Below are 6,698 nucleotides of genomic sequence, written 5' to 3' on the forward strand. Positions count from 1 at the left end.
TACTTTCCCTTTGCCTAGGAAGTATGCACCAAGCACCTCCTAGTCTTGCAGTCTGATCTACGTGAGCTGCCACTTGCATCTCTCCAACCCCATTGCAACACTGTGATCCAAGTAGGAAGGTTTACCAGCAGTACGTTACAAATAAATTACTTCCCTTTATTGTGCTTGCACTACACAACCACACTTTACAGAAGACCAAAGCTGTTAAACCCTGAAACTCAAGTGTTTTGTTCTGCTCTCAGCTTCACAGCATGTAAGAATCTTGAGGAGCACTACAGTGCCATAAATATGGCCACCACACCACTGTACCCACCCCTTCGGTCACTGGACTCTCTCTTTATTTTGGAATAGCTTTTATTTTGACTTTCACAGTATCTTACAAGATCTACAGCTAGATTTAAGAAGCATGGTTCAGCAAGTTCAAAAGGGTTTTCAGGCACAGCAGAATATTATTGGACTCCACAGACTTCTCTCTAGGGAGAAGCAATAGATTTTTTCCATTTGTCAAATTTCCTCTCACACACCAGCATTACCTCTGAGTGATCCTTGAGTATTTTAGCTATCTTTGAACAGATAATTACCATTTTAAATTAACAAGTAAGTACTGCTGCAGTTGAGGGGAAGACTCATATTTAATCAACAACAGATCACATGGAAAAAGATACAGTATCAGAAATCAAATCCACAGTTTAATGGGCAACCACAGCAGCTCGCAGTTGAAATTTATTGCACATGAGGTATCAGAATGGAATTACTTTACCTGTAGGCTCAGACAGCAAGACAGATATAGGTGACAGCCTATTGCCTTATGTGCAACACAGACATAAGAATTCTTGAATTTGAACAGGAGGAATAAGGACAGAGAATAAGCTGAGGAGCGAAAGATGATGTCTCTTAAAGCAATCTGAACTTAACAGCACATACGCATTCAACACATAATCTTATTCCTCTGTCCTAAACAATCACCTTAAGCCTGCAAACAAGTACATGTATCTGTATATGACTGTAAGCAGAGCTTAAATAAACTTGCCTTAGGTTAAAAAATTAGTCACATATTAGATTTAATTAGATATGTTTAACCTAACTGCCTCCACCATTCTTCACCAGAGAAAAGGTTTAATTGTCACTGACTAACTGCTGCTGATACTCCCAGGGTCTTCATTTTTCCCGGTACCGCACTCATGATTCCCCAAAGTTGGTGCAGGGTCTACACGTGCTATAGTTTTTTAATGTCCTTCTATGCAGAGATGTATTTCCCTTGCAGCTTTATGTAATTTTATTTACTTTACATCTCTGAAGTTTTTAATTTATTTTAGCAACACCTGTCCAATAAGCCATTGCAAATCAACTCTTACAGTAACACTTGCAAAGCTTAAGTGGGAAAGAACTTAGTCTTGCAAAGGTGCTCAGCCAGCCCTCTGACACATATTGCTCTGCAGTCACTAAACACATCTCAGTCCTTTATCAGCAAAAAGCTGCTTGTATGCCATTTCTTCTATTACACTTACAAAAAAATTAAAGTACCTACCTACATGGAATTCATATGCATGAAACAATTTGTTTAAAGCTTGGATTTCTCTTAATCAAAAAGAATAGTAATGACTTAAGGCCTCATATAAGAAGCAAAAAAGATGTATTGTCTGAGCAAGTTGTTCATACTAGGACCATCTAGAACAAACAATTAAAAGAATATGAAATCAACCTGCAAAGGACCAATTTAATTTTTTTTCCTAAATTACAGATCCAATGTTGAGTATATAAATGGAGCAAGGGGTATACATATCTGCTTTTGTTATGACAGTAATGCTGGGGTTTTTTTGAAAAGAAGCTTTTAACCAGGTAGTACAAATGCACATTTATCTAAGGCACTCACATTGCCCTCATCATCACAATACCCAAGTGCCTCAACATTCCTTCTTTGCACCGTTAACCCTCACTGTCTGTGGGAAGATTATGCGGGTTGCCCTTGCACAATTAGCAGTTAAAGACATACACAAATATAAAAGCATATACTCAAAAATGCACTTTACAGCCTATACAAAAAAACCTGCAAGCAGTTTTATCTAAAGAACCCTCTATAGAGGGCTGCTATGCTGGCTACGTTCTAGGTGCAAAAACACGAAAGCTGGTTCTGCTCAGTCAGATCAGGTCTAGGAGCAAACCACCAACACTCGTGCTAAATCAGACTAATAAACCCTGTCAGGAGGACCATATCGTTATATGAACCTTCAAGTCCCAAACCCATACTTTCGCATTGCTCTGTCCTGTTATTTCCCACTGGAGGACACTGCTCACCTCAACCCTGCTTACCCAATAGTCTGGACTAGACAATCTTTTGGAGGATACTTTGGTGTCCTTCTGTCCCATATGCTTGAGAATCCTTCAAGTCAGGGTTCAAGAGAAGATGAAGTGACTACAGGTCTCATCTTGCCAGACTTCAGATACAGCTAGAGTCAAGTGCCAGGATTTGCTCCTAAATTTCAAAGTGTAGAGAAAGCCTAACTTTGTGCAAGGTCCCAACAGGGAAGTGGTAGCAGATGGAGATCTCTATCCATGTCTCAGATGAGCACCTTGGCTATAGGAATACCTTGTCATTCAAACATATACCTATTGTGTTCAAACATGTATCGTGGTTGTCAGTCCCTGGCTGCTTTCAGTTATTCTTTTGCGGTCTTTTTATAATCTACCTTCTGGTACAAAACAAGACTTAGCAATGTTGACAGATCATATCACAGATCCAGCGGCTGTCCCGAGATCCAAAAACAGATGAAACCTAAAAAAACCCCACTTACAATAAAATAAAAATACTTAAGGAAGTCAAAGAGTTATGCAATGCCCATTTACTGAGGGAGGGAGTAACCTATCCACAGAGGAGCATCTGTGAGATCTGAGAGGAAAAAACAGAGGATGTTTCTAGCAATAAAAAACCCTTGAACTTGCATGAACTTGAATTGATCTAAATTAATAATCCTATTAGATACTCCTCACGTTGGCCAGGATATAACTATAAGGATTGGAGACAGCAGGACCAAAACCCAGTGGAGGTCTGCCTGAAAGACTCAGCTCCACGTGAAGGAGATTTCCCATAGCCCAAGCCATGCAAAAGAATGAACCATTTTACAAAACCACACTTGAGAACCATATGAAATGGCTTTTATATAGGAATGACTAAACAGACCTAAGACTTCAGCTTGACAAAAAGACAGCGGCACGGGATAACACAGGTCTGTCAAGGCATGACTGCACGTCAAGGGTGAACAGGAAACAATTCTTCATCGTCTCCCAAAACAGGAACTGGGGGTTGGGGGTGGGGAATCAAATGAAACCATGAAGTAGCAGGTTCAAAAACAAATAAAAAGAGGTCCTTTTTCAAGCAGCTGTGAGAGTTATAACCACAGGATGCTGCAGACACAAAGTTTACCTAAAGTTGAAAATCCCACCGCAAGCTATCAAATACATAGGCGAACACAAAGATACCGCTTTCTGCTGAGGAAGTCCTTAGCTGTGAACCAGTGAGATGGGAGCTAGGAGAGTAAGTCATAGGAATATCAGTACTTGTTTGACCTAATCTTTTCTTTTTTCCTAGATAAAATATAGTGGGTCAGACCAAGTTTCTGATCATGCCAAGCCCAGGCACAGAAAGAGGCTATAGGATCTTTGACCCATGCTACCGTTAGCAGAGCAGCAGAGTACATGGCCATAATTCAAGCAAGCCTCCACAACTGAAGGTTAGTCATTTGAGAGAAAACAGCCTGAAACCAATTCAGCATCTCCTTTTCCTCTCTTCCATGTCCAAAGACTGAGAGTTTCATGGTGCACTCTCCAAGGCATAAGGCACTCTTTCCCGCAGCTTGACCCAAGAAAAAGCTTATTGTTTTGTACATTCACCAAAAGTGAGTATCACTCAATTAAAGAAAGACTTGTTATTTTCTTGCTGAATCTTGCTGAATCTTGCTCTCAACAACTGCAGAAAACATCAGGTGTTTAGGATCACCTATACATTGATTACAAGAGCCATCATAAATTCCCAGGAGCACACCTGCACACACAAGAACCAGCAAACGGCGGGGGAAAAATGTCACCCCTGGTACCTGCTTCACAAATCAAAAGTATCAGACGTATCACCTGATGAGGGAATTTTTTTTATGTAATACTTATCATTTGAAATCTAAACAATATATTGGATCACAATGAGGTTAACATTTCCTTCTCTCTCTGTAATATGCAAAACTTAAATTACTAATTACCACACAGTAATAACCACAACTTAAATACATGAAACAAACAGATACAGCAGATAAAAGAAAATGCATTAAGGGGCAAGACACAAAGGTACAGAACAGCAGCCTGCCACAGAGTCCCTACGCCGCCTTGGAAAAATCATTTGCTGCCTCCATGCTTCAAATTCCATACATAAAATGGAGGCAATACCACTTCATTACCTCATCGCATTCTTACAAGGATAAACCAAAGATTGTGAAATGTCCGCATACTACGGGATTGAAGGTCATACAGAAGCCTTCCATAGGTAAGAGTAAGAAACATTTTTAACTAGTGTTAAAGTATTTTATTACCCTTGCAGATGAAGCACTCCTGCAGCCTTAGTCACCAAGTGAGCTCCAGTGAGGCTGCCAAGTAAAAATTGTGTTTGCCTGTTTACTCTGTGAACTAGGGTGCAATGACAGTACTGACATTCTCACGTTAAAAAAAAAAAAGGAACGTAATATGCATACTTTCGTACATTGAATGCCTGACAGGTTTTTTTTGGAATATGAGAGGAAGCTTGTAGGCTCTTGTTATTTAATAGTGCCACAGAGATTATCAGCGTACTATAATATCACAAAATCTGTTCACAGTGGGTAAAATTCAAACCCTACAGTGAACCAACAAAAGGCCACTTAAACCCTAATTTCAGCCTTCACAGTTGAGCCAGTGACAGACTTCTGGTAGCACTACACAGGGATATATTGCTGGACCAGAATATAAAAAGCACTTTTGTCTTGAGGGCATTTCCTTCAAGGCATTTTTGGTTTCCCACAAAAAAAGTCAAGGGAATCTGTTATAATCTGAAGTCCAAAGCAATCTCTCTTATTTACACTTGTTGATTCAGGTAAAACTAGATGGTGGTACATCCCTGTATTTCCGTGATTTTTAAAATCAGGAAAACATACAGAGCTGGGCTGTTTTGTTAAAATAAAATTGCATCACGTTTTGGTTGCATACCCCAATAGTTATGAAGATACACTAGATTCAGAGAACGTGCTCTTCTGTGAGCCAGGAAGGAAACAACAGGGTTTCACGATACCTGAAAGTCAGTCAAGCAATTAACAAATGTGAAAACAGAGAACGAGATTAGTATTTGAGAGAGAGATTCAGACATATAAGTAGCAATGAGATGACCCGCATGTCCTAAGAAAAAAAATCAGGTTGCTGACTAAGCTATGCCTTCAAAAATTAGTTACAGGGGAAAATAGGTTCCTTAAAAGAAAGGATACAAAAAACATACATTGAAGAGTTGGACAAAGGAGGGTAAAAGTCAGCACTAAGTACTAGGGTTCTGCTTTTCTCTCTCCTACAAACACACGCAGAAATCAAGGATGTTAAACCTCTGCCTCTGTCCCTTGCCGGGGATCCGCAGGATCATCCCTGTGCCTACCGAGCTTCAACTGGAGGAGCGGAAAGTTGGATCCGTAACAAAGATCATTTTTCCACCGACGGTTTAATTTTAGAAAGGCGCTAACAAAAGGCACCGCTCTGAATACCCCGAACGCGTTGTTTCCCTTCCCAAGTCATCAAAGCCCGCTTCCTTTCGGAGACACGATGCCGTGACACGACCAGGGCTTTATTCCTCCGCTTTAGCCGAATAAACAGCTTTTCCTGCCTGGAAGAAAACACCCCACAGACCGATGCCATAAAAAGGCAAGAAAGGGGCCCCCGCGGAAGGAAGGGCCGCCGGGCACCAGGGCTGCCCAGCCACGGGAGCCGGCCCGCACCGCCGCCCTCCCGCCAGCAGACCCACCGCCGCCCGCCCCGGGGGCCTCGGGGCTTCCAGCGGGCTCCCCCGCGCCCGCAGCAGGCGCCCAGCCGACCCCCGCGCCCGCCGAACGCCAGGGACGCTGCGCCCCCGGCAGCGGCCGGGGAGGCGAGGGCGGCCGGGGCGCGCAAACCCGCGCACGGCGGGCTTCCTCCGCGGGCACCCGGGCAACGCCGCCGCGGCGCCCGCCCGGACCCGCGATGGCCGCCGCGCACAGGCCCCGCGCCTCGCCCGCCCGCCCGCCCGGAGCTGCCCCGCCGCAGCCCGCGGACGCCGCCCGCCCGCCCGGGCAGAGCCGCCGCGGGGCTGAGGCGCCGCTCGCGCCCGGCGGCGGCCGCGCTCTCCGCGGGGCGGGGCGGCCCGGCCCGGCCCGGCCGTGAGGGGCGCCCGCCCGCCCGTCGCACCTGTCGGGTGGTTGCGCGGTCCGGGGAGGGGAGGGCAGGCGCGGCAGCGGCGGCGGCAGACAATGGAGGAGTGAAGGACAGACACATTGACACACGGGCGGCTCTGCGGCCGCCCCCTCCGCCCGGCCGCCCCACTCCCGGCGCCTCCCCGGGGGGGGAGGCACGGGGGAGGAGCCTCAGGGAAGGCAGAAAAGGAGGGCAAAGGAAAAGCGAGACCCATTTCTCAGCTTCAAAGCGAGGGCCGAGGAAGAACAACCCCC

General features: G+C 45.0%; 1 protein-coding gene across 1 annotated transcript in view; it reads right to left on the minus strand.

Annotated features, from left to right (window-relative positions):
* The window catches only part of BZW2 (basic leucine zipper and W2 domains 2), a 59,347-nt gene extending 52,781 nt beyond the window's left edge, over nucleotides 1-6,566 (minus strand). Inside the window, exon 1 of the mRNA XM_030008900.1 lies at nucleotides 6,439-6,566. The gene's annotated coding sequence lies outside the window, so the exon portion shown is untranslated. The remainder of the gene's footprint in view (nucleotides 1-6,438) is intronic.
* Nucleotides 6,567-6,698: the final 132 nt, after the last annotated feature.

This window comes from Aquila chrysaetos, chromosome 3 (assembly GCF_900496995.4).
Source record: "Aquila chrysaetos chrysaetos chromosome 3, bAquChr1.4, whole genome shotgun sequence".
In the NCBI taxonomy this organism is placed as follows: domain Eukaryota; kingdom Metazoa; phylum Chordata; class Aves; order Accipitriformes; family Accipitridae; genus Aquila; species Aquila chrysaetos.